Source organism: Durio zibethinus, chromosome 27, assembly GCF_047325235.1.
Source record: "Durio zibethinus cultivar Kanyao isolate XHJ-2024 chromosome 27, ASM4732523v1, whole genome shotgun sequence".
In the NCBI taxonomy this organism is placed as follows: domain Eukaryota; kingdom Viridiplantae; phylum Streptophyta; class Magnoliopsida; order Malvales; family Malvaceae; genus Durio; species Durio zibethinus.
The window spans coordinates 5,280,159-5,306,872 of NC_143188.1; the positions used below are offsets into that span (position 1 = coordinate 5,280,159).

The following is a 26,714-nucleotide window of genomic DNA, read 5'->3' on the forward strand; positions in this document are numbered from 1 at the left end:
TGTTTGAAATTTTGGTACATAACCAAACTACGAATTTGCATTTTAGATGAGAATATCTGGATTTTTATTTTAAGTCAAATCCGAACGTAATGATTGTTTATATCTTCACATAATTCATGTTTTACAGCAAATATACAAAAAAGGGTAAGTGTAAACACCCTATTTAATCTAAGGCCCCAATCTATTGGGTTCGAATTTGCTTTAAGCCCGATTATTAAATTTGGGATTTGATTTGTACTTATTATTATTATTATTATTTTATTCTATCTTTTGTATCTATCTTTCATTTTCTTGTTATATATCTTTATTATTTATCTCCTTTTTATCTTTATTTGTTTATTTATTTATTTATTTATTAATTTTTTTGTGTTCTTATTTTATTCTTACTTCTAATTTTTTTTTAAAAAAAGAATTTTTAAATTAAAAGAAAAAGTTAGTTGATAAGGCTTAGGAGAATAGAAAGAATCTGGATGATAATTCAGGCTATATTATAGATGGAATTGGGTTGATACCAAGGTTGTTGATATCATACCAGATAATGTTTCAATTTTTTTTTTTTAAAAAATGTGATATATATCAGCACTAGTTGTTTCGGCATATTATTTCGAATTTTTTAGTTTAATACAAATATGTTTATAAAATATATATGAACTTGTACATTATAATATTATTAATAATCTATACAATAAATATGCAATATATTCAAAAATCAAATAAATAAGTTTAAAAGCATAAGAAATAATATCATAAATTTTTTATGATATTTTTAAACACTTAATCTAATCATATGATATTTAAATAATTGCTTTTCACATAAATATTAAGATAAAAATAAAGAATGAAAAAAATTAACTAAGGTGTTATAATTGTTAAACTTTATAAAATGAGTATAATTGCTTTCTTGAAAAAAAATTGAAATACTTATAAACTTTGATTTGAAAAAATAAAATATAAAAAATAAAAAAACTTAAATTTTAAGGATTATTTTGTTAATTTTTATTCTTATTAGGTTAAAAATAATTAAATAATAAAAAAAGTTAAAAATTACAACATATATTTCACATTCATGTACCAGACAAAACTGCTATTTCACTGGAATTCACCAAACTAGGCTGAAACTAACGAAAATAATCGGTATTTCCTAGTATCAAATCTGGTATGAAAATCATCGTTAGATATACAATATTTTGGTATAACTAGAGCGTACCGGTTAGGGTAATTGATACCGAAGCAAAATTAACAACTATGGTTGAAACTCTTAAGGATAAATTGTAGTTTTTTTTTTGTGATAATTCAAAATTTCAAAATTTAAGTTTGAAATATTAGAAACTCTCCTAATTTTTCTTATAAATATTTCTACAAGCAACACAACAAAACACACAATGATCGCATAGGAAAATTAAAGAGTAAAAAACAATTTAAGGCATTTCAAGTTCGAATTTTAGGCTTTTTCCTACTTTTTTTTTCCAACAAGTGTTGAAAGTCCTGACAAGGATTTCAATGATACCTCTAGATTCTAACAAATGATTCTCAATTTTCTAAACATCAACCCGATCTGACCCGTACCATAAATTCTACCTTTTCTTTTGTTAATTTCTATTTATTTTGTTTTAGTTGGTTTATTTTATGTTATTTTTATCATATTTTACTTAAGGTGAGAAGTTTTAGGATTAGGTAAAATTATTAATTTGATTAATAAAAATTAATAGAAATAAATGAAAGGTGAAATAAAATTTTAACAAAATCTTGAAAAATAAATTGTAATTATTCAAAGATAAAATTCTTAAAAAATACAAATGGATAATTTTCTAACAAATTTTTAGGTGATAGAATTTTTTTTTTCTAAATTTGACCTAAATAGAGGAAAATTTAGATAAAATTCAACAATAATAATTGGTATTTATTCTCAAAGTAAAAATAATAACAATAAACTTTATAAAATTTTGAGAATGAATAACAATTATCCAATAATGAGGTTCTTAGAAACTACAAATTGTTAATTCTCTAAGAAATTTTTAGGTGAAAAATTTCTCAAAATTTTGCTCGAACGATAAAATAATTTAGATGAAATTTTAACAAAAGCAATTGCATTCATTTTCAAATCAAATCAAAGAATATTACTCATAGATTTCTTTTTTTTTGAAATTATATGAAAATTATCTAAAGATGAAATCCTAGGAAAATCCCAAATGGTTGATTTCCTAGGAGTTTCCTACGTTAGCAATTTTCTAAATTCAACTCAAAGGGTAAAAGAGTTTAGATAAAATTTCAATAAAGATAGCTAACATTTATTTTCAATCTAAAAATTAAAAATGTAAATAAAGAATAAGTCAAATGATAAAATTAATAAGCATTCCTCGTTAAAACCAATCAATACAATCAACAACCCCTCTTCGATGCATCTCAACCTCTCAGTAGAATACCAAGCTATATAACAGTCTCTAACAACACACCAATTTCTTCCACAACCTTTTTACGGCACCAAAGCACATCCCACCACAAATTTTCATATCCTTGAGAATACACTGGGCATAAACAATTACCTTGTTCAACTCAGCATCTTGAAGGAACTCTTCATCCTTTTATCATTATTGCTTTATCCGATGATGCCACAAAAACTTGAAGTTAGTATTCTTGTCCCATAAAATCATCCACCTATCAGAACACCTTGCAGCTGGACTAAAACACCAAGTCAGAATCCTTGTAAATCCAAAATTAATCAATCGCTTATTAAGGAATAATTTCACTTTTTGCTCCAAAACTCAAACACCATATCTAAAACCATTGGTCTTTGATTTTGATTATTTGATTATTGCTAGCATTTCCGGGTTCCAAGTATCATACTTTATTATTTGTTTATTTCTTTATGCATATATTTTTGCTTATTTATTTTCTTTTACATGTGAAAATTCTAAATTATTAATTTTTGTACAATTAAAATATATTTAAACTTAAAAGAAAATAAACTTTTTAACAATGAAGACTTTTCAAGAAAATAGGCATGTTATTTGAATACTTTTGAGGTATAGAATATTTTTAGTGGGTTGACCAAAGTGTTAAAGAAAACCTAAAATATTTTCAAAATTTAAATATTAAAACTAACAAAAAATAATAAGAATAAGAATAAGTTGTGATCATGTTAATTAAGGTTAAAAGATAATTTAAGTTTAATTAATACCAATTTATAGGCATTGAGAAGGTGTTATAACCTTCCCTATATTCATCAAATTCTTGTAGTTCTGTTTAGAAGATTAAAACTTATTTTTTTAAAAGATCTTTAGTCAAGCTTAAGACTACCTTAAAAATGTAAATTTATTTAAGTGATCAATCATATATAGATAAAAAAAAATTGATAACAATTTCATGTACATACCCATGTGGTTTATCGTACTTATATGAAATATTCTCAATTCATATAGTTATAGTATTCTCAATTCAAATAAATACATACCCATATGGTTTATCATATCTACATTCATCTTCTCATTCTCTTTTAATCCACTCGATCATATATTCCCATAAAGATGCTCTCAATTTTCTCTAGTCTTATAAGTATTTATTTTATAAAATCTTACAACTCTTTTACATCATTTTCTCTTACTTAACTTCGTAAAAACTTTGCTTATTTATAAACATGTTAACTTATCTATAAAATCCATTTCCTCTTAAAATTCTTTTTTTTTTTTTGTAAATTTTTTTATCCATAAAAAAATATTTAGTCAATCTCAAAATAATTTCAAACAATTTTTTCATAAGATTTGAATTAATCCCAACATTTTGGATCCTTAGAGTTTTACCTTTTCTTCACGACATATAGACATCCATTTCTATATAGTATGCGTTAATACTAAATTAGGTAGATCAGTTTTGCTATTGACTGTAAGTAGATGTGCTTACAGGGTTAGTCACTTCCCTTAGGAGACAACTGCCACATATTCCTTAGTAGATAGAATCGTGGTCTATGTCCATTCTTATATTGTTCTTTTCCTGATCTGGTGGCTTTCTGTCTCATTCTCAATGCAATTACATGCTTAATGAAAAGAGGATACCTAACTTTGTATATCCTCTACAAAAGAAACAAATAGTAAACTTTATCTAGGGATATTTTGGTGATAATTCTATAATTCTTGTCTGAATCTTACAGCCTTTGAACTTCATCCACAAAGCTAGCTTTCTATTGCTATTGGTGTTTTTGTCCAGAGGTCTTCAATATAACCAGACTTAAGCTTAAAATTATCCATTAAAAGGTTCTATTGTTTATTGATTTTATTTTGTGCAGGTATAGATCCTCTCCTGAGGAAGTAGCTGCAAACTATGATATCACATTTGCCATGTCTTTTAAGATGATGTCTTGGAGGTATCTCTTAAGCCCCAAAAAGGATTGAGTTCCAAGCTGATTGACTGGTTTGAGAAGTTAATAGTTTAAGCTTATGTAAAATTTTGCACAACCTCAGCATTATTTGTCTGTATAAGGTACAATTGTCACTAAGTACTATCTCATGCAAGGATATGCTGAATGCAACAGAAAAATTTTCAGGCTGAGTTGATTTTTTGGGTCTTGGAATTATGGGTTCATCTATAGCACAATATCTCATAAAAGCTGGGTGTGGCTTGGTTTCTCTTCCTAATTAGTACAGTTAGAACAATCAAATTGAAATAAAATTGTGTCCTAAGAGATGTTGCCTTCATTCACAGAAGCTGACTATGGAACTACAAGATCGTATGTTTTATTTCCTTTTGACCCTATTTTCTCTGTCTTTCCTTTACATAAAACCTCTGGCATCAATTTGAGTAAAAAAATAATTTACTTTATAATTTCACTTTCTTAAGCATCAGAGATGTTCAACTTTAAGAGCGATGCGTTTAAAGTTTAATCCTCTAACATGTACGTTGCAGATGTGATGTGACAGTATGGAACGTGACAAAGAGCAAATGTGATCCTCTCATCAGTCTCAGTGCAAAGTGAGATTTCAATATCCCTGCTATGAAATTAGTTTTTTTGTTGTATTACCACGCTGTTTTCGAATTTCTTAAAGTTTAGATGTTTTACCTTTTCTTCGTGACATATTGACATCCATTTCTATATAGTATGCGTTAATTTAGGCAGTCACTTCCCTTAGGAGACAACTGCCACATATTCCTTAGTAGATAGGATCATGGTCTATGCCCATTCTCATATTGTTCTTTTCTTGATCTGGTGGTTTTCTGTCTCATTCTCAATGCAATTACATGCTTAATGAAAAGAGGGTAAAGAGGATACCTAACTTTGTATATCCTCTACAAAAGGAACAAATAGTAAACTTTATCTGGGGATATTTTGTGATAATTCTATAATTCTTGTCTGAATCTTGCAGCTTTTGAACTTCATCCACAAAGCTAGCTTTCTATTTCTATTGGAGTTTTTGTCCAGAGGTCGTCAATAAAGCTAGATTTAAACTTAAAATTATCCATTAAGAGATTCCGTTGTTTATTTGTTTTATTTTGTGCAGGTATAGATCCTTTCCTAAGTAGCTGCAAACTATGATGTCACATTTGCCATGTCTTTTAAGATGATATTAATGGGTTTCAAGTTTATCAAATCCATATATAGTGGATCAGAAAAAGTAGATTGGCTGGCTATATGTGCTCTTTTGGGATTAATGGAACATGAGCGTTTGGGATTAACGGGTTTCAAGCTTATCAAATCCATAAACTAGCTTATATTCATTAATTGGTTTTATGTCATGTTTGTTCACTATTCCTTCATATTTAGATTTAAATGGGTAGAAAGAAATGTATCCCTTCCCTATTTGCATTTATGATGGTAAAGCCCGGATTAATATTGCAATAGTTTATGTTCTGTAGATTACGCTAAAACTCTCCAAAAGCTTACTTCCCCCATGCTCTCTGCTTTCTTTTTTTTTTCATATCGTTCTTGCCTTTCACTAATTGTTTTGTGTATTCCAGATTTGAGGCTAGCATATAAGGTTTATATTTTTGCAAAGGAAGAAAAATAAAATTATTGCACGATTTGTTTGTCAAAACCAGTACTACTGTCTCAAGAATCAACAGCACGAATCTGCTATGATGGTTTTGACAGATGCCTTAGTCAGTCTAGCAAATCCTGAAGTTACAGTTTTAGTAGACTGAAGGATTATTTCCTTTCAGAATCCCCATGCAATCAATGAGATCCAGTTCTACCCTCTTGCAATAGCACTATCCTAACTGTCTTGGCTCTTCTCTGTTATATGTCTTCCTCCACTTTTTTGTGTCATTGCTCATACTTTTATTCAGGTTAATTTTACTTCTTTGCCTCAAATATGAATGTCTTATCTCTTGGCTTTTCAGGTTTCTTTTCAATTTTTTGGCTTCAAATGTGTCAATTTTACCTCTCTTTCTGTCTGCCTTTCATTTAACCACAGATCTGTGCTTCTCTCAGGTTTTGAAACCAATTACTAGGAAAAAGTTAAAAATTAGAGGAAAAATGTTCTACAAGGTTCTCTTGGAGAATCTTCAGACACTTCCATCAGATCTTGGTGGAGATTGCAGGTGCACAAAATGTTTAAATATAGGTGTTCATGATATCAAGCGTCCATGTACAGATCATATCAACAAGATACAGGCAAATGAAGTTGTTGGCAACAATTAGGATATACCCACACCTAATGTAAGTTGTCAGCATGATATTGACCAAAGTGGAAGTTGTGACCAGGTATTAAGAACTGCCATAATAAGGCTGCTCATGTTATGGATTCTTATAGCTTTCATTGCAGGATTATATGATCCTGAAAATACTTTCTATCTCAATACAATGAAAGTGGCACCTTTTATTACATACTACAAGAAATTTTAATTGTTTTTATTTTTTTTCTTTGATTGTTTTAAATGTTATCAATGAAAAGCCTCAAAGTTGATAATTAATTAATAATTTGTAATTTTCTATAGTTTTTTTGTAGCTTCACCTATTAGAATATTTTTATTTCATAAATAATATTTCAGATGATAATTTTTTAAAACTTTTTTCATTAAAATTTACTGAAGCATAAAATTTTAGATGAATGAGTTGTAGAGTTGAATTTATATATTATCATTGGATAGTTAATCAAAATTTTGTTTTGATCTAAAAATAAAAAAGATAATTACAATATTAAAGCTTTTTATCGTATTACATGTTAACATAAAAAAGATAAAATAATAAATATAAAAAATTTATACCCTCGGTGAAACAGGGCAGCTCACTAGTGATATTAAAAGCAAAGTTACTGATGTATATAATGACATAATATTTTTTTTATGAAAATATAATGACATAGGTACCCATAAACTTGAATTAGCTTTACCCTTAATTGATAAAATTAATCAATTAAAAATTATCTAAAAACTTACTATCCAAAAATTTTTAGGCTAACAGTAATTTAATACAATTAAAGCTGTTCTTTATCTAAAAAACTAATCTTATTATTAAAATTTGAAATTACAATACATAAATATTAAATTAAAATGGTATTTTAAAAATTTAATGAACAAAATTTTCACGTCTGTAACTTCAAATGTTTTTCACATCCTTTTATATATACCAGTATATGGTTACATGTCTTGTATATGAATATGAATTTCTATTATATTTTTAAAATACAATTGAAAAATGTAAATAAGTGAATTTTTAATTAATAATTGATATATTAATCGATTTTTGCATCATATAATATCATAGAAACTCAATTTGTGTGAAATTGGGAAATCTCATATTTAAAGAAAATCTAAATTATAAAAGTGAAAATTTCCATCAAAATAAATTAAATTATGAAAAAGTATAACTAATCTTGAGCAAATCAGTACAAAGATATATTATTATTTTAAAGACATGCAAACCAATAAATCATGACTATCATAATAAAAATTAAAACGTATGCAATAAAAAAATTTTGAAAAGTTTATCATCAACTATTATATAAATTGCTTGTACAACTCCTAATTGCCACGTAAAAAATATGACTATATATCTCATTAATTTCAAATTTAAATATAAAAAATATAACTAATTTTGAGAATATTAGTATACAAACATATTGTTAATTGAAGGACATGCAAATTAATTAGAGAGATTGATTTAACCTATTTTGAACTCAAATTCTATTCTCAATTTTAAAACCAATAATCATTACTATAAAAAAAAATTAAAAATAAAAACTAATCACCATTTATTGAAATAATTTCTTGAAAAAAATGGCTTGAAGATCATTTGCTAGCCACATAAAACCAAAATAAAAATGTATTTAATTTTAAACTCAAATTGATTAAAAATACCTACTAAACCTTTTGAATGAGATGATTTTTTTGGTAAAAATTTAGTAAAGACTATTACAAACATGAGTTAAAAGTAAAGAAGGTATAAGGATAACAAAGCATAATTAAGGCAAATAAAATATTTGTAGCAGTTAATGTTAGTCGGCTAACATCCTTCATGTTGGATATCATTCATTGTGAAAGATGAGATTTGTGCCATTATTGGACATTGTTCTGATGTCCATAGCTACTTTCAATATAATTAAAACTACTTTTTTATCTATAAAATTGTAACTATTATTATTATCATCATCATCATCATCATCAAAATTCAAAATTATAATAAATAAAATTAATTTAAAATAAAAAGGAAATATTTTTATCCAAAGCAAAGCAGGAAGAACATGCTATAAGAGAACAACTGCACAAATACCACAGAACAAAAATACAAGCAGGGGGATAGGGGAGTGGGGCAAAGCCAAAACACAGACATCACATCTATCGGGTAGAAAATGGGCAGCAGCTGACCTTACTAGTGTTTTACAGTTTTGCTTGAGTGCTTCCATTCATGGTATATATATACATATATATCCTCAGGTTTACTATTTTCATATAAAAATTATGTTGTAGTAGTACAGTTTAGTAGTTAAGTTATTATTTTGAGAAATCATGCTTTTTGTTAATCGCATATATCATAAACCACTGAAGAAAATAAATTTAATAACATAACTTCAAACTTGCTAAAAATAATGATGGGATAAAATACTCTCAAATAATATTCAAACCAAATATATCACGTAGCAAAAAAATTAAATTATTCATTTTTTATGTGAACTTAATAAGAATCAAATAAATCATTAAACCATAAACACAAAGACGCAAGTAATTTATATGAAAAGCCTTTTCAAAACGAGGAGTAAAAATCACAAACAACAAAAAATAATTTTTACTATCAAAATAATAGCAATATAAAATTCTCTCTAGCTAAAACTAGAGGTATATAATTATAATATCTTAAGATTAAACAATCTTAGTAAAGAAATAATCTTACAAGAGAAAATTAAAGAAATTTCAACAAATTTATAAGATTAACAAATACCAACGAAATCAGTAAGTAGAAAACTCAAAACTCAATCTCTACAGTTCAGACTGAAGAACAATGAGTCGTGAACACATTGATAAAATTTTAACTCAATCAGACAATAGATTAACCTCACCAAACTCCTTGATCGAGAAACTACGCAAAAAACCCTTTTTCCCCCTTTTTCCTCTATTTTGCAATCACATTCTCTTGTTTTTTTTTTTTTAAACGATATCAAGATTTAAAACCCTATAACCAAGCATGAAAGGACTAAAATGTCCATGATGAATGGGCTTTGGTTTAAGCCACCTCCACGTGGAGGAAACCAAGCCCAACAAATCTCCATTTTTTTTTACTATGCGGAGGAAATCACCACTTCGACGATCGAACGATAAACTTCAAGTTTCTCCCTTGGTAGTTTTACCAACTCAAAAGTATTATTTTCATACAAAGATTTCATCACATCCTGCATGGCATCAACCTACTTTTTTTTGTGTTCATCTTCCATGGCCTCTACATAACATTTGAATTCTCCCCCATCAATTAATAGCACATACTTATCAACAGAATACTGTATAGAAGGCTATCAATCTCTAATAGACCTTTTCAGTGGAACTTTTGATATCGGTGGCTATTCATGGGTATCATCACCCACTTTAACCTATGTAGGATTAGTATCAACATTACTTATATTATGTTGGTTATCCTCAACATCTTCAGCCTCTGCAGGCATATATGTTAGAAGAACTAGATCTAAGTTAATGAAATCATCACTGCATCGTGGAACTAATGTATCAATATTTTGAATATCTTGTATGGTTCGGTCTTCAACAAAAACAACATCCCTACTTCTCACAAGTTTCTTTAGCATTGGATCATAAAACTTGTAGACACCTAATTTGATCTAGGCCCGGATCAATTGGGCTTAGTCCAAATAGGTAAGCCCATTTGCATTTTTATTTTTATTTATTTATTTATTTATTATTACTATTATCATTTATTAATATATATTTTTTAATTATTAACATATTTTTTTATTTATCTATTAATATGTTTTAATATATTTTATTATTTATCTATTAATATATTTTTTTTTTACTTTATTTTTTTCTTGATTGATTTTTTGCTAGGATTAGGATCAGAAAAAATTAAAATTCTACCGTGAATTTGAGATTCAATCAAAGTCTGGATTGGATTTAAAGATTGAATCTCAATCCAAGATAGAATTGGGATTGATCAAAAACTCTTCTAATCAATCCCTATAAATAGGTCCATAAATCATACAAAAAAGACATAGAAAATAATAGAAAGAAAACATAAGCAAAAAAGTTCGAAGGTAGCTCTATAATTTTTAGGAAAATTTTTTGAGATTTTAGCTTTTTTTTTTTGGAAAATTTTTGAAAAATTTTCAGATTTCGATGAATTTTTTGGCGGTATTTGAATTTTTCGACGAATTTTTCGACCAACTTTGAAATTTTCGACGTGCTTTTTCAGATTTCGGTAGAACATTCAATCGAAATCTGTAATTGTTTAGAGAGAATAAAGAAAAAAGAAGGGAAGAGAAAGAAAAAGAGAGGGGAAATCTGAAAGAAGATCGAGTTTCAACCTTATATACCCTTCTCAACATGACGTAGTTTTTGTGTTAGTAAACCTAGAAGATCCACGCATTTTGTCAAGATCCGACCCGACCCGTAGTGCATCCAAACCAGCGACCTGTTTCTCCGCCTGAGTTTCAGTCGAGCCGTTTCCTGTTGAGCCGCACATTTGAGCCGATTCTGTCTCTCAAGCTGAGTCGAATCCAAGCCGAGCTGAGCCTTTCCAAGGTTTTTGTTTTAATTTTATTTTATTTCTTATTTCCTATTTTTTAAATGATTTTTCTAAAATAAAATTAAAAAATATATATTTTTAAGAAAAAGTTGAAAATATCATTTTTTTTTCTTAAAATAAAATTTCTAAAATAAAATTTTCAAAAAAAAAATATTTTTAAGGGAAAGTTGAAAGTATTAATTTTTTTTTTAAATAAAATTTTTTAAAAAAGGTATTTTTGAAAAAAAGTTGAAAGTATCAATTTTTCTTTAAAAAAAATTCTAAAATAAAATTTTCAAAAAAGTATTTTTAAAGAAAAGTTGAAAGTGTCAATTTTCCTTAAAATAAAAACTTTCAAATGCTTTAAGGAAATGTTGAAAGTATCAATTTTTCTCATATAAAAGCAAATTAATTTTTAAAAAAAAAAAGATTTATATCTGAAATTGAATTATTTTCTTTCTTGAAATTTTTATGTTAAATAATTCGATGATAGAGCCTTTGCAAGTGAGATAGTAATTTTCTTACATATTCTTGAGGTGGAGAAATTTTTCTTAATTTTTTGCCAAAAGTATTGGAGTTAATTAAGAATAATTTCCAATAGTTAATTACTTGGTAAGATTTTTTAAGACTTATTGGATAACACAAAATTCAGCTGGTACCATCTTTCGATGGGTGTTGTGAGGGTGCTATAACATTTTTCACTCGTAATCGAACTCCCCAAACCAAGTTTTGATTAGTAGATGTGAACATATTCTTTTAGGGACCCTTAAGCTTAAATGTTTCTTAAAAGGATAGATTCTTTAAGTGGCCAATCGCACATAAACAAAAAAGATTAGTGGCGACTCCTAAGGTCAATGTCTAGCGATAGATCCTCAGATCTAACGTTATGACAAAACTTGTAGCCAAACTCATCCTGGTCATAACCAAAGAACACATTTTATCTAGTCTCAACATCAAGCTTGGACCTCTCTTGTTTGGGAATATGCACAAAAGCCTTGCATCCAAAGGTGCACAAAAGCCTTGCATCCAAAGGTGCACAAATGATCATAGGACACATCCTTGCCTAACAAAATGCTATCTTAAACATCAAAATTTAAAAGAACACATGTTGAAAGATTCAAAACATGTATAATTGTACTCAAAGCCTCACCCAAAAAAGATTTTAATAACTGTGTTTGTGAAAGCAAACATCTCACTTTTTTCATTAGTGTCCTATTTATCCTCTCAACTAACCCATTCAACTGATTAGTTTTAAGAGGTGACTTTTGATGCCTAATACCTTGTTGTTTACAATACCCATCAAAAGGTCCAATGTACTCACTGTCATTATCAATCATTATGCATTTCAATTTCAACCCTATTTGTCTTTCAACTAAAGCATGAAATTATTTAAACACATCTAACACTTGGTCTTTTGATTTCTTGATGAGGGGATGTCTTAAATGCAACTCTAATTTGTTTCCCTACCAAACAATGATCACACTTCTTCAATAATACATTATTCACCCAAAAAAAAAAAGATTTTTCTTGAGCAAAACCTTTAAACCTTTCTCGCTCATGTGACTAAGTAACTTATGCCAAAGCTCAGTTGTATCATCATTAGCTACTGCATTGATAATGGAATCAAATACCTTTACCTACATCAAACACAATGAATGCTTTATACCCCTAACTATAACCAGAAAATCTTTGGTGAACTTCCACTGACCATTATAAAAAATGCTACAAAACCTTTCATTATCAAGCTTCCTTGCAGAAATCAAATTCATGCGAATATTGGGAATATATTTAACATTTTTCAAGACCAATGTAGTGCCATTATTAGTCTCGAAGAACACATCTCTCTTACTAATGGCTTTAGCTGAGCCATCATTACTCATTTTAACACTCCCAAAATCATCAGGTGTGTAAGATACAATTTAGTCTTTCCGAGATGTAACATGAATTGTGGCACTGGTCTCAATCACCCTATAGTCTCATGGCGTGCAAGATTAACATCATCATCATATAAAATAAGGAAGTCATTTATGACAAAAGCAACTTTATCAGCATTATTACCATCACCATTTTTCTTTTCCTTCTTTGTCACTATTGTTATCTTTTTTCAACTTTTGGCAATATTTCTTATGTACCATTTTAGACCACAATAATGACACTCAACATTAGCAAATCTATTGGACTTATTCTTACTTCTGTCTCTATTCTTCAGACCTCTACTTTTACTCCTTCCCCTATTTTCTGTGACTAAAACCTTAAACTATGAAAAAGAACCCTATGACTTTCTTCTCATCTTTTTATTCAAAATACCCACTACTAGCCAAATCCATAGTAATAATACCATTTAGGATTGAGTTAGATAACATTATTCTAAACATCTTTCACGAGTCTAGCAATGTACTAAAAAATCATAAACCCTATATCTCATCTTCAAACTTAAGATTCATGCCAGCCAACTAATTAATAATACCTTGATATGCATTTAAGTGATTTGTCACAGGAGTTTCATCTGAATATTTCAAACTCATCAACTACTTAATTATTAAAAATAGTTTATTATTCTCAGTTTTTTGCGTATACAACTCCTCAAGCTTGCTCCAAAGAATACGTGCATGTGTTTCTCCAATAACATGGTTCAAAATGTTATCATCTACCAACTGTCTAATATAATTACATACCTGTCGATGGAACAAATTTCATTCCTCATCTGTTTTATTTTCAGGCTTCAGTGACAAACATAGGCAAATAATAATCTTTCACATAAAGTAAATCTTCCATATTTTCTTTCCACACATGATAATTTAAACCATGTAAATTAATCATTCTACTTGTATTGGCTTTTATTATTTAACACAAGGCACAAATCAAATAGCTTGAATTCTAATACCACTTTGATGGGATAAAATAATCTCAAATAATATTCAAACCGATTATATCACGCTGCAAAAAAATCAAATTATCCCTATCTTGTGTGAATCTAGTAAGAATCAAACAAATAGAACTAACAAATAAATCACCAAATCACAAGCACAGTGACACAAGCAATTTACGTGAAAAACCTTCAAAAAATGAGGAGTAAAAACTACGAGCAACAACAAATAATCTCCACTATTAAAATAATGAGAATACAAAGTTCTCTCTTGTTAAAACTAAAAGTATACAACCACAATATCTCAAGATTAAACAATCTTGATAAAAAAAATAATCTTGCAAGAAAAAATTGGATTAGTTTTAGCAAATTTAGAGATTAACAAATACCTACGAAGTCATACGGTAGAAAACTCGTAACCCAATTCTGTTGTTTAGACTAAAGAACAATGAATCATGAACACACTGATAAAATTTCGGCTTAATCAGACAACAGATTGACCTTAATCAAACTACTTGACAAAAACTGCACAAAAAACCCATTTTCTCTCTTTTTTCTCTAATTTGTCACTACACTTTCTTATTTCTTTTTCAGCCATATAAGGGTTAACCAAGCATGAAAAGATTAAAAAGTACTTAGTGAATAGGCTTTGGTTAAGGGCACCTCTACGTGAAGCAAACTAAGCCCAACAAATCATTGTTAGGATAAAGTTCACATGTGACTATAATATCCCACATCACTAAAAAATATGAATGAGATATCCTATATATACATGGAGGATCTAAGAACCCAATAGCTTGAGCTTTGAGCTCAAGTGGTATCCAACATGTATGTATAGTCTCTAGTGTGCTTTCATGTGCTCTAAGTGTGACTTATCTCCCCAACAATTGACATCAGAGCCAAAGGTTCTACTTGGACGTAAGGAGTGTGTGGAATCGAAACACCTAAGAAGGTCATGTACTAAGTTAATTTGTAATAAAATGCAAGGTGAAACAACTTAGACAGCAAGGTTATGTGCTATGATTGAGTCTAAGCTGTGATTGATTGCAAGCTTAAGAAAGCACTAAGATAACTTTGGCAACAAGGTTGTATGCTATGATTGAGTCCAAGCTTGAGGGCATTAAAATAACCTAGACCTACAGAGAGGCAAGGTTGAATGCTGGGCATAAAATGCACTAAGACCATCCAATATGTGAGGTTGCTTGGCCTGAAATGAAGTGTTGATAGGACTTACTAGCACGAGTGATTGAGGCCAAGCTTGAGAGGCATTGAAACAACTTAGGTAGCAAGGTTGTGTGCTATGATTAAGTCCAAGCTGTAATTGATTGCAAGCTTGAGAGGCACTAGAACAACCTAGGCAGCAAAGTTGTGTGCTATGATTGAGTCCAAGCTTAAGGGCATTAAGATAACCTAGACCCACAAAGAAGCAAAGTTGAATGCTGGGCCTAAGATGCACTGAAACCATCCAAGACGTAAAGTTGCTTGGCCCAAAAAAAGGTGTTGATAAGACTTACTAGCACGGGAAGCTGATGTGAGACTTGATTAGAACTCACAAATAAACGAGAGAAATTATTGGGATAAAGTTCACAAATGAGTAAAAATTCTCATATCATTAAGAAATCTGAATAACAGATCTTATATATACATGGAGGATCCAAGACTAAAATGCACTGAGACCATCCAAGATGTAAGGTTGCATGGTCCAAAAAGAGGTGTTGATGGGACTTACTAGCAAGGGAAGCTGAGGTGAAACTTAATCACAACTCACAAGTGAACAAGATAAGGTTCACATATGACTAAAAAATTTCACATTACTAAAAAATCTTAATAAGATATCTCATATATACATAGATGACCCAAGAACCCAATAGCTTAAGTTTTTGTGCCCAAATAGTGTCTAACATGTATATATGGACTCTTTGATGTGTTCCCATAGACTCCAAATGTTAGGACTTACTAGCACGAAAGTGATTAAGGCCAAGCTTGAGAGGCACTGAAACAACTTATGCAGCAAGGTTGTGTGCTATGATTAAGTCCAAGCTGTGATTGATTGCAAGCTTGAGAGGCACTAAGACAACCTAGGCAGCAAGGTTGTGTGCTATGATTGAGTCCAAGCTTAAGGGCATTAAGATAACCTAGACCCACAAAGAAGCAAAGTTGAATGCTGGGCCTAAGATGCACTGAAACCATCCAAGACGTAAAGTTGCTTGGCCTAAAAGAAGGTGTTGATAAAACTTACTAGCATGGAGAGCTGAAGTGAGACTTAATTAAAACTCACAAATAAACGAGAGAAATTATTGAGATAAAATTCACATATGAGTAAAAATTCTCACATCACTAAGAAATCTGAATGATATATCTTATATATACATTGAGGATCCAAGACTAAGGTGCACTGAGACCATCCAAGATGTGAGGTTGCATGGCCCAAAAGGAGGTGTTGATAAGACTTACTAGTACGGAGAGCTGAGGTGAGATTTAATCACAACTCACAAGTGAACAAGATAAGGTTCACATATGACTAAAAAATTCCACATTACTAAAAAATCTTAATAAGATATCTAGTATATACATGGAGGGTCCAAAAACCCAATAGCTTAGGCTTTTGAGCCTAAATAGTGTCTAACATGTATATATGGACTCTTTGATGTGTTCCTATGGACTCCAAGTGTGACTTATTTCCCTAACAAATAAGATAATTGAAACACTTCAAACTTGGAGCTAATATTAATCAACCAAATCAAGTAGGCATGGTAGTAGAAAAAAGTAGCCAAAATGTGAAATGGTAGACAACAAAATGCAAGAGTACAATTCCTGTCATAGGCTAAAATACTTGATTGCAGTTAAACAAGCAACCAAAGGCCAAAGAATATTCATATATGTTTAAGGCGAAAAGCAGACCTTGATGATTAAAAATTACATCCAATTCTAAGTGGAGCTTAGACATCTTTTTGATGTAGTTTCCCTGTAATAATCTTGAACATTTGGAGGCCTTTGCTAAATGCATCATTGAAAAGGATCCTTGTCTGCATTGACTGGAATCCAGGCATCCATGACAAAAGTGCTACAGGGGCCATGACAATAACTCCAAATAGTATTTCATAAAGCCGAGCCACAGAAACCACAGAATCCCAGAGTCTGGTATGCTGAAGAAGGGGTCGAAATACCTGAGCAATCGATATAAGTCCCCAACCAGTGGGAAGAAGAGCCAACAGACTGGTGAAAATATCAACTTTTTTGAAGGCTGTAACGTGTAGCAGAGCTATGATAACAAGAAACCCAAGTATAATCAACAGGGATTGAGCCAGTCGAAAATATATATGCTCTTTTGCCTCATATTTGTCCCGAACATACAACACTGTTAGATAAATTCCAAATGCCACGAAAATGTAGATCCAAGACAAGAAGTAAACAGAAACACTCTTACTTTGACCAGAAATACCCATATGGTATACAATTCCATACTGGAAAAAGAAGAAACGAAGGCTTAAAACAATTTCCAGTAGCTTTCCCCAAAGGCTGGTTGTGCGTAAATGGTCCTGCTCCTCATACCACCACCTCTCCCAGCTCTGTTCAGACTTTGGAAACACACCACCATGGTACCAAATCCAGTTCATGAAATCATCTAAGTCATTTACAGTCTTTAACCAATCAAAACCAGAAGGATTGAACAGGAACGGTGCAAATATCCATGATAGGACTAGGAGCCAACTTGTCACTGTCATGTCTATGTAAGAAAATGTGTTCTTGGCTGCAGGGCTGTATATTGCATAAACTGTAAGAACCAATCCAAGCTCAATGGCCTTTATAAAATGACTGCGTGAATACAATCTGTAATTTTCTGCAAAACTCCTGTGTTGTACAGCAAAACTACGCCCAGTTGGTAGATACTTAGCACCCCCATGAAGGATGGTCTGACTGAAGAAATGGGCACGAGTGCCCATGGAGAATGTGTAAAAAACAATTGAAAGCTGGAGCTGCATCATCAAGAATTCCCAAATGGCTTCAAGAAAACCACTCTCAACGTAGCTCTCCACAATTGCCGGAAGGGTAGTAAATAAACCAAATTGAATGACGAGTTCTTGATTGATCACAGCACCGAGTGCTTTCCTGCTGTTGGTATCATTCCCTAGAACAGAATTCTCAACACCACTAAGAGCCAAATAAAGTTGAACCCATAGAAATATATACACAGTAAGGATGACCACAGTTGCGTTGAAGAAAAATCCAACAGTTGTGTGGAAGAATGACAACATTCGGAAAAAATCAAGTCTTTGACCCAACCTGTAAACATCTCTGCTAAGAACCTGTTCACCACTCCCACATGCTATCTTGGCTTCAAACTTTGATATTTGATTCAACCCAAGATCCCTTCCTTTGCCAACCTGAATGTATTCATGGTGTGTGACGCTACCTCCTCGCAACGTACAATTAAAGCCAGCAAAAATGTCCTCACTGATATTAATTACTTTGGAAGCTTGACTAAGCCCACCACGAGTCAGGAACCAAAACCTGTCAAAGACATCAGGATGGCCATAATGCATTCGAATTTTCAGAGGGTTTGCGTAGAGACGCTGAACTAAGGTAACAAAACTTGTTTCCTGAGCTGACATAAACCAAGCAAGTGAAGAAACAGAACCCGTAAAAATATGTTCTCTAACCCCCAAGATAGTTGGCCTCCGGATTCCATGATAGTGCCTGAATTCTTCCAACAGGTTGCGAAGTTTTAGTGCCTCCTCAAAATAGTTGTCTTGGTTCATATCAATAGTTTGAACAGCATCACCTCGAGTGAAGATAATGGAATGGTTCTGATTCTCTGGTTTGCCCTCTCCAAGGTTCAAAGGACCAGGCAATTTGACACGATAGATCTCCACTTCCCTTTGTAATTGTTGATCATACTTAACAAGAACAGAGTAATATTCCTCATTATAACCTATTGAAACCTGATCAACATAGGAAATTCTAAGGGCTTCATTGTGTTTCAATAAATCCATGATGTCTTCAGCAAGGGGATCCTTTCTGGCCTTATGTTCCCCATATTTCTGACAGGAAACTACATACGTGAACTTCATCAAAGCAATCCCGTACTCATGGCCTTTGAAGCGCAAACTTGCTGAAGGTAACCTCTTGGAGTTGGAACCATCAAAACTGCCATCTCTCCCCATAAAACCAAGTTCTTGTTCCTCTTCTCTTATAGTTATATCCATCTCCGTTGAAGAATCAAGAAAAGTTAGCATCTGTAGAGCTCGATAATAATACATCATTCCCCTGACAGTGCGTGCAAGAGTCTGACCTCTATAAGATGCCCAAAGCCTCAGATCTCTCAACTTGGATGTCCATATTTCTTCATCTGTTACCATTCCCTCTCGGTACATTCTTTCAATGAAATTTTTCCACTCATCATCATAAATGGTCTGCAAATAATACAGGATAGAAATTCCATCTTCATTCTTAGTTCGGAGTATTTCTTTGCTATATAACACATCTTCATCGCAGAAAGGGGTAAGGACACTAAAAGCCATCATCTTCTCCACTCGAGGAGCATGAGGCATTTTCATAAAGAGTGAGTTGCTAAAGAACGCAAGTCGACGTCTTGCCTCAATATTAACAGGAATGTTATGCATTGAATCCCTGGTGGTAAGAATTGTATGCAACCGCTTAACCTCCCTATAGAAGTTCTCATTACTAGGATATGGCAACTCAGCCACATTTTCAAATAGCGATCCACCCATGGCAGTTTGACTGCGTGACGCCAATCCATCCTCCCTCAACTGGTCTATAGTCCTCTTCGCTTTAAAAAAATCATGAACAATAATTCCGTAAAGGACCTGAATAGCATTCCCCACCTCACTCACATTCTTTTTGGGTTCAAGCAATAGCTCGACAAGTTTTATCAACTTGGAATGAATTTGCAGCAGTGCAGTCATTTCAAATGTTGCAGTGAAATTCTCAATCCCAATAGAATGATCGATTTCCTGGAACAAGACTTTGAGAATGGAATTCTCCTCAGTGTTGTTATTAAATAGTATTTCAAGCATCAAGTACTTGAGACAATGATAAGTTTCAATCACAGCACAGCGCCTATACTCATTCTTGCATATTTTATTCCAGAGCCACTTATCAGGAGTATCCATCAAGTCTCTTGCCAGCATAAGAGCAAGTAGCAACTCATTCCCTAACAAAAAACAAGGCCAACGAATAACCTTGATATTCCAAGAATTCCTGGGCAACTCTAATAGCTCAAATTCTCGGTCAGATATGATATCTTCTTCCCTAAAAGTGGTAATTATCTCATTCCATATCAAAGCAAACTTATTAGCCTCAACCTGGTTTGATTCGATCTTTTTGAAAGGCTGCCAAAGCCCATAATATCTCAGCATCAGCCAATAAATCACATAATTAAATTTTTCCCTCAAAGTTCTAGAACTCTTTAATTGCTCTTGTGGCATCAGATTGAATACAACGGAACTAGCAAAGAATTGAAACTGCAATCTCAACTGCTCGATGTTTCTGATCTGACCCAATTGTTGGATCAACCCCACCACAGCACCCACGAAGGAAGAATAGATTGAGAACCAAATTTGAGTATCCACCAAGTAAATTAACACCACAGGCAACCACAACAACACGATAACAAGCTTGTTGCTGACACTAAAATTCTCATGCCAGTGCCACTCATACTCTTCAGTTTTCAAATCCAACAATTTTTTTGTTGTGCTAATCATAGGTTTAATCTGCAAGAAATAACTAAATGCAAATTTTGTACTTAACACCACAACCCAGAACAGAATATACTTAATGGTATCAACTAGCCCTTCCCTCAATCCTTGACCGATAAAACAGTTACCATGGAACCACCAAGATATCAGGTAAAATATTCTCCAATTCCTATGCTCAATAAAACGCCTAATACAAGGAAGGAAAAACAATGGCAATTCCAGCACTTCTGGTAACACATAAAGAAATGCAAGCCATAGAAAGAAGATTACCCTTTTGTTAGCCTCATCAGACCAATGTTTGTCATAGTTCCTTTGCATCCAGATCCTTCTATAACAAATCATAAAAGCATAAGTCCAAGCCGCAGCAACCAAAATCTTTAGCACCATCCTAAGAACAAATCGCATTGTCTCTCTAGAAACACGACCGCACTCCATAGCTGCTTCCAATAAAGCATGCAAACACCTCATTCCGCTCCAAGTGATAAACAGTGTCAAAACTCTAACCTTAACATCCATATTATTCAAAGCCTGCGATGGATACTCCTCCTCCCAGGCCAAGATAACCGCGACGTGAAGGAACAGCACTAGCATCACCCACAGCCTGTCAAAGCTTCTGTAAACGTTCCAAAATGTCCTATGTTCAACAAACCCAGTTTTCCTTTTACTTTTCCTTGTACTGAATGCGTGAAAAAAATTGCTGCCGTTATCAATTGGCCACTTGAGATTCTGAAAACATCTCTTACTCCAAAAGTACTCATTGAAATCATCATAGTTCCTCCACGTACTATGAGAAGCGGTTCCATACTTGCTTCCCTCCACCTCAAGCTTGATTGTTTCATATATTGGCTTCACAATGCAGTTTAGAAACGCGTTTTCCCCTGATATTGATGGGGTCGCTTGCAATCCAGTATTTTCATCAATGTCGTCTTCTAGAATTTTATTCAATTCCATGGTCATGTGATGAAAAATGTAGCAGATGCATTCAGGCATGAACCTTAAATTCGCAGATTCTCCCCATATCAATAAATAGAGTCCTACGTAAAGTAGTTCTCTACGAGTATCAGAATCAGAGCTGGAGCTGTTGGAAACGCAAACGTTGGATTTTTTCCCGAGATAAGAGCTCCAGTTAGTGTAATTTTCAAGTAACTTACAGCGGAATTTGCGGAGGGCTATGGTTTGAAAAGTAACAGTGTCATCGGGAGGAGGAGAGAGGCGCATTTGAGCGTTGGCCAGGTGGAGAACAAGGTGCTCCCTTTGGTTCTTTATGTTATCACGTTGGAAACCAAAGAACAGACCCAACCAATCGAGGAGGTCCATGGACGGAAGCCACTGGGAGTATGGTGGCTTGCGGAGGTTACCGACATCGCGTAAGGATGATATGGTGGTGCGTACTTCTGGGTACCGAAGGGAGGGGTGGTCTGTGTGGAGATTATGTACAGGGATTATGTTGTATGGTTCGTCATCTGGTGGAAATGACGGTGAGTCACGCCAGAAACGGCGTTGGAACATGGAACCAAAACAGTAGAAAATGGCAAGAGAAAAGCTGAAACTGGAATTGGGTTACCGTGAAGGCTTAGCTGTGCCAGTGGAAAATTAATGGAAAATGATTGTTGAAGTGCGTTTACTTCTTTGCAGGTAATTTTAGAATAAAATGAAAATTATAATATTTTTTACATACTGATTTTATATGCCTTTTGGCATTATGTAATAGACTAATTAATTTTACTAATTGCTCCTCCAACATAATTTTACTAATGTCGTACTCTGGTTTTTTTTATTCGTTTTTAACATTTTTTTTTCTTTTTTACTTTCAACGGCACATGAACAGGCTGTCATGCCCTTTCCCATTATGTCACGTGCTACGATACAAGTGGCACATATTTTTTTTCCTTTTTTTTTCGTTCTTAGCTTTTTTTTTTTAAATTAATAAATTCTAAAAAATTATAAAAAAATATATGTTTATAAAGATTGTATTTTTATGTGTATGAACATTATACCAATTTTTTTTTTTTCAATTTTTTATTTTTAAAATAAAAAATAATTAAAAATTTTTTTAAACACACTTGAATAATATGTTGTTTAAAATTCTGTTTTCTTTTATTATTGCATGTCATTTTTAAGGTTTTATTTTTTTTTTGTTTCTTTATTTTTCTTTAAAATTATTTAATAAATATTTTTAAATTTATAAAATTATATATTTTTTAGATTTTTTAAGACTTACTTGTATCAAACTTTTTTATCATAATTATAAAAATATTTCTATAATATATTTAATTAAAATTACTGTAATGCTCTTTAATGATAATTACAAAAAAAAATTTTATTACGTCCTGTAAGACTTTTTTTAATATAATTACAAAAAATCCTTCCTATTATTGACCCTAGGCTTACAGAACGTCATGTGTCAACCACTCAACCTGTCACGTAGTAGCTCTTGGATTTTTATATTTATTCTTGTAATTTTTTTGAGTGGTGGGACCCAATTTTTTAAACGATACGGGGCTCACATTTTTTTTTTAAAGTGTGACTTTTTTTTTAATCCGTTTCTTTTTTTGTTGGTGGGACTCACATGTTTAAAATTTTTTAAAGGGTGTGGGCTCGCAACTAATTTTTTTGTTTTTTTAAAGATGTGAGTCTCAAAATTTTTTTTCAAGTAGTTTATTGTTTTGTTATTTTTTATTTATAGAACTCACATGCTTTTTTTTAATTTTTTTTGAAATATGTAGTACCCACATTTTTAAATTTATTTTATGGTTTTATTTTTTTTCATCCTTTTTTATTTTTTATTATATTCAATATTTTCAAATATATATTTTTAAAAATTTTGTTAGTTTATACCAATTTTTTTCTCTCTTTTTTCTCTTTTTTTTATTTTTTTTACTATTTTCTTTTTTATATTTTCAAAAAAAAATTTATTTTTTTCGTTTTAATTTGATTTTGAAATTCACTTGCTATTAAAGGTAAACAATATATTTATTTTTTTCTCTTTTTTTAACTTTTTCTTTTTTATTTTTATATAATTGATAAATATTTTTTATTTAAATTTTTTTAGTTCCACTTTAAATCAATGTTATACAATATGTCCTATCATTTTATTTTTTGTTGAATTTTCTATTAACTTTTTAAATATTTAATAGTTTTTAAATTTTGATTTTTTTAATATGAGTCACTTGATATATTATTTAAAATATATGTTTGATTTTTTTATTTTTTATTTTTTAGTTTTATCATTTTTAAAGAAAATGATAAGTCAAGATCATTAGTAGCAAGCCAAATCTCATCAACATACAAAATCAAAAATTTAAACTTGCTTTCACTAGCCTTCAAATATATACACCGATCAATAGTGATTTCTTTAAAACCAAAAGAAGTGATAGTATCATTGAACTTAAAATATCATTGTTGGGAAGTTTGTTTAAGTTTGTATATTGATTTTTTAAGTTTAAACACATTTGTTCATTTTCTTTAACTAAAAAACTCTCGAGTTGATCCAAAGGTAGTATCTTTTCCTTTTAAGACATTCTTAATGTTACCTCACATGGTTCATCCACTGTAGGTTCATTGGCTATTATTTCATTATGGGATGTTTGGTAATTTGCTTTTTGTTATTGTAGTTGTTAAACTATTCAACAACTATAAGAACAACAATTTAAGAAGAAGTTATAGGTACAAAAATTTACACCTCAACTTCTTAAAATTTCACCTTGCACTGTTCCACACCCCTACTAGTTTCACCATTTTCAATGAACCTAGCATTTTTAATTTCAACAATTCTTGTACTATAGCTAGGATAGTGTAATCTATACCTTTTAGATTTTCTAGACAACCAATGAAAAAACCACAGAATGTTATTGAATCTAGTTTCTTCTTATGTAGATTATAACTTTTTATTTTTGCTGAATAGCACTAAACATATAAGTGCCTTAAATTAGGTTTCTTTCTTATCCACAGTTTAAAATGAATCTTTGGAACTACCTTACTAGGAACCTTATTTAATGAATACATGATGGTTTTCAAGCATGCATCCACAACGATGAAGGCAAAGAAAATTGCTTAACATACTCCTAACCATATCCATTAAAGTGCAATTATGCCTTTCTACAACATAATTTTATTGCAGTGTACCTAGCATTATGTATTAAGCACGGATGCCATGCTTTTCAAGGAATTTAGCAAATGGATTAAGATATTATCCATTTTCATCATACGTTCCATAATATTCACCACCACCATCAATCAATTATCAAATTCAAACCCATTTACTTATGGAATTAAAGCCTACTAATGTCATCACCTATTAAACTTAATTTTTTAAGAAAAAACCAATAATTTTAATATGGTAAGAGGAGCGTTATAGTAATTTTATCCAATGATGATGGGAGGGCATTTCTATAATTATGGTTGCAAAAGAGATATTTTAGTAACTAAAAAGGGCATTATAGTAATTTTAGTTAATATAGAAGGAAAGCCATTATAGTCGATTTTGATGTGAATCATTCAATTGTCAAACAATTATAAGGGCATAATGATAATTTTCAAAGGGATCACTTTAATATAATTGTATGGGTGTTAAAATGTAATACGTAATTATGAAGTAATAAAAATACATTTTCATAATTATGACAAGATGGTATTATAGTGTTTTTGGTAAATTATAATATGAGGGGTATTTTTGTAATTATGGTGAGAGGGTATTATAGTAATTTTGGCAAATGATAGTAAGAGGGCATCTTCGTATTATGGTAGCAGGGCATTATATTAACTTTGACCAATTATGATAAGAGGAGTATTTTAGTAAATATGTTAAGAAGGGCATTATTTTCATTTTAATTAATCATAGAAAAAGAGGTGCTATAATCAATTTGGATGTATGTAATTCAATTGATAAATAACTAAAATGGCATTATGATTATTTCTAAAGGGATTAATTTCATATTATTGTATGCATGTTAAAATTTAATACATAACTATGAAACAATCAAAAGGGTATTTTTGTAATAATGCTTGAGGGTATTATAGCAATTTTGATCAATTATAATATGAGGAGTATTTTTGTTATTATGATAAGAAAGGCATTATATGAAGCAATCAAAAAAGTAATTTTTGTAATTACAGTTAGAAAATATCATAGTAATTTTAACTAATTATAACATAATGGGTATTTTCATAATCATGGTAAGAGAACATTTTTGCAATTATGGTTAGAGGGTATTATAGTGATTTAGACCAATTGTAATATGAAGGGTATTTTACTAATTATGTAAAAGGGCATTTTTGTAATTATGGTTGTATGGGCATTATAGTAAGTAAATAAGGTAAGAAGAGTATTATAATAATTTTAGTTAATCATTGAAAGAAAGGTATCACAGTTAATTCAAATGTATGTAAATCAATTGTCAAATAATTAAAAGAGCATTATGATAATTTATAAGGAGATTAATTTCATATTATTGTATATATGTTAAAATTTAACCTGCAATTATGAAACAATCAAGAAAGCATTTTCATAATTATGCTTAGAAGGTATTATAATAATTTTGGCCAATCACAATATAAAGTTTAACTAAAAAAGTGCTCTGCTAGTTTTGTTCCAATTCAAAAAATAAATAAATTGAACCTCATGCAATGCCCAAAAAATGAATTTAAATGCAAACAAATAGAACAAATTCCTTATACATCTATTGTTAAAAGTTTTATATATGCTAACTTGTACCAAGCCAAACATTAGTTTTAGTGTTGGAATGTGAGGCATGCATCAAATTGATTTAAAATTAGATCATTTAAGGACTGCATGAAAAGTATTGAGATACTAGCAAGAAATGAAACATAACATGCTCATTGATAGTAGACTCAATCATCTTAAGGCGATAAAATATTCAAATTCAGATTTTATTAAGTGTATAGATACTAGAAAATCCACATTTGGCTATTTACTTCTTTTAGTTGATAGAGCTGTTTCATAAAAAAGTGCAAAGCA

General features: G+C 30.9%; 1 non-coding gene and 1 pseudogene across 2 annotated transcripts; both read right to left on the minus strand.

The window, feature by feature from the left end:
• Positions 1 to 16,816: 16,816 nt before the first annotated feature.
• On the minus strand, positions 16,817 to 22,734 carry LOC111279719 (callose synthase 12 pseudogene; annotated as a pseudogene). The gene has a single exon (XR_016334819.1). The product of XR_016334819.1 is annotated as a callose synthase 12 pseudogene (transcript).
• On the minus strand, positions 19,213 to 19,293 carry LOC149510869 (small nucleolar RNA J33). Its single transcript, XR_016334899.1, has one exon. It is a non-coding gene; the product is annotated as a small nucleolar RNA J33 (small nucleolar RNA).
• Positions 22,735 to 26,714: the final 3,980 nt, after the last annotated feature.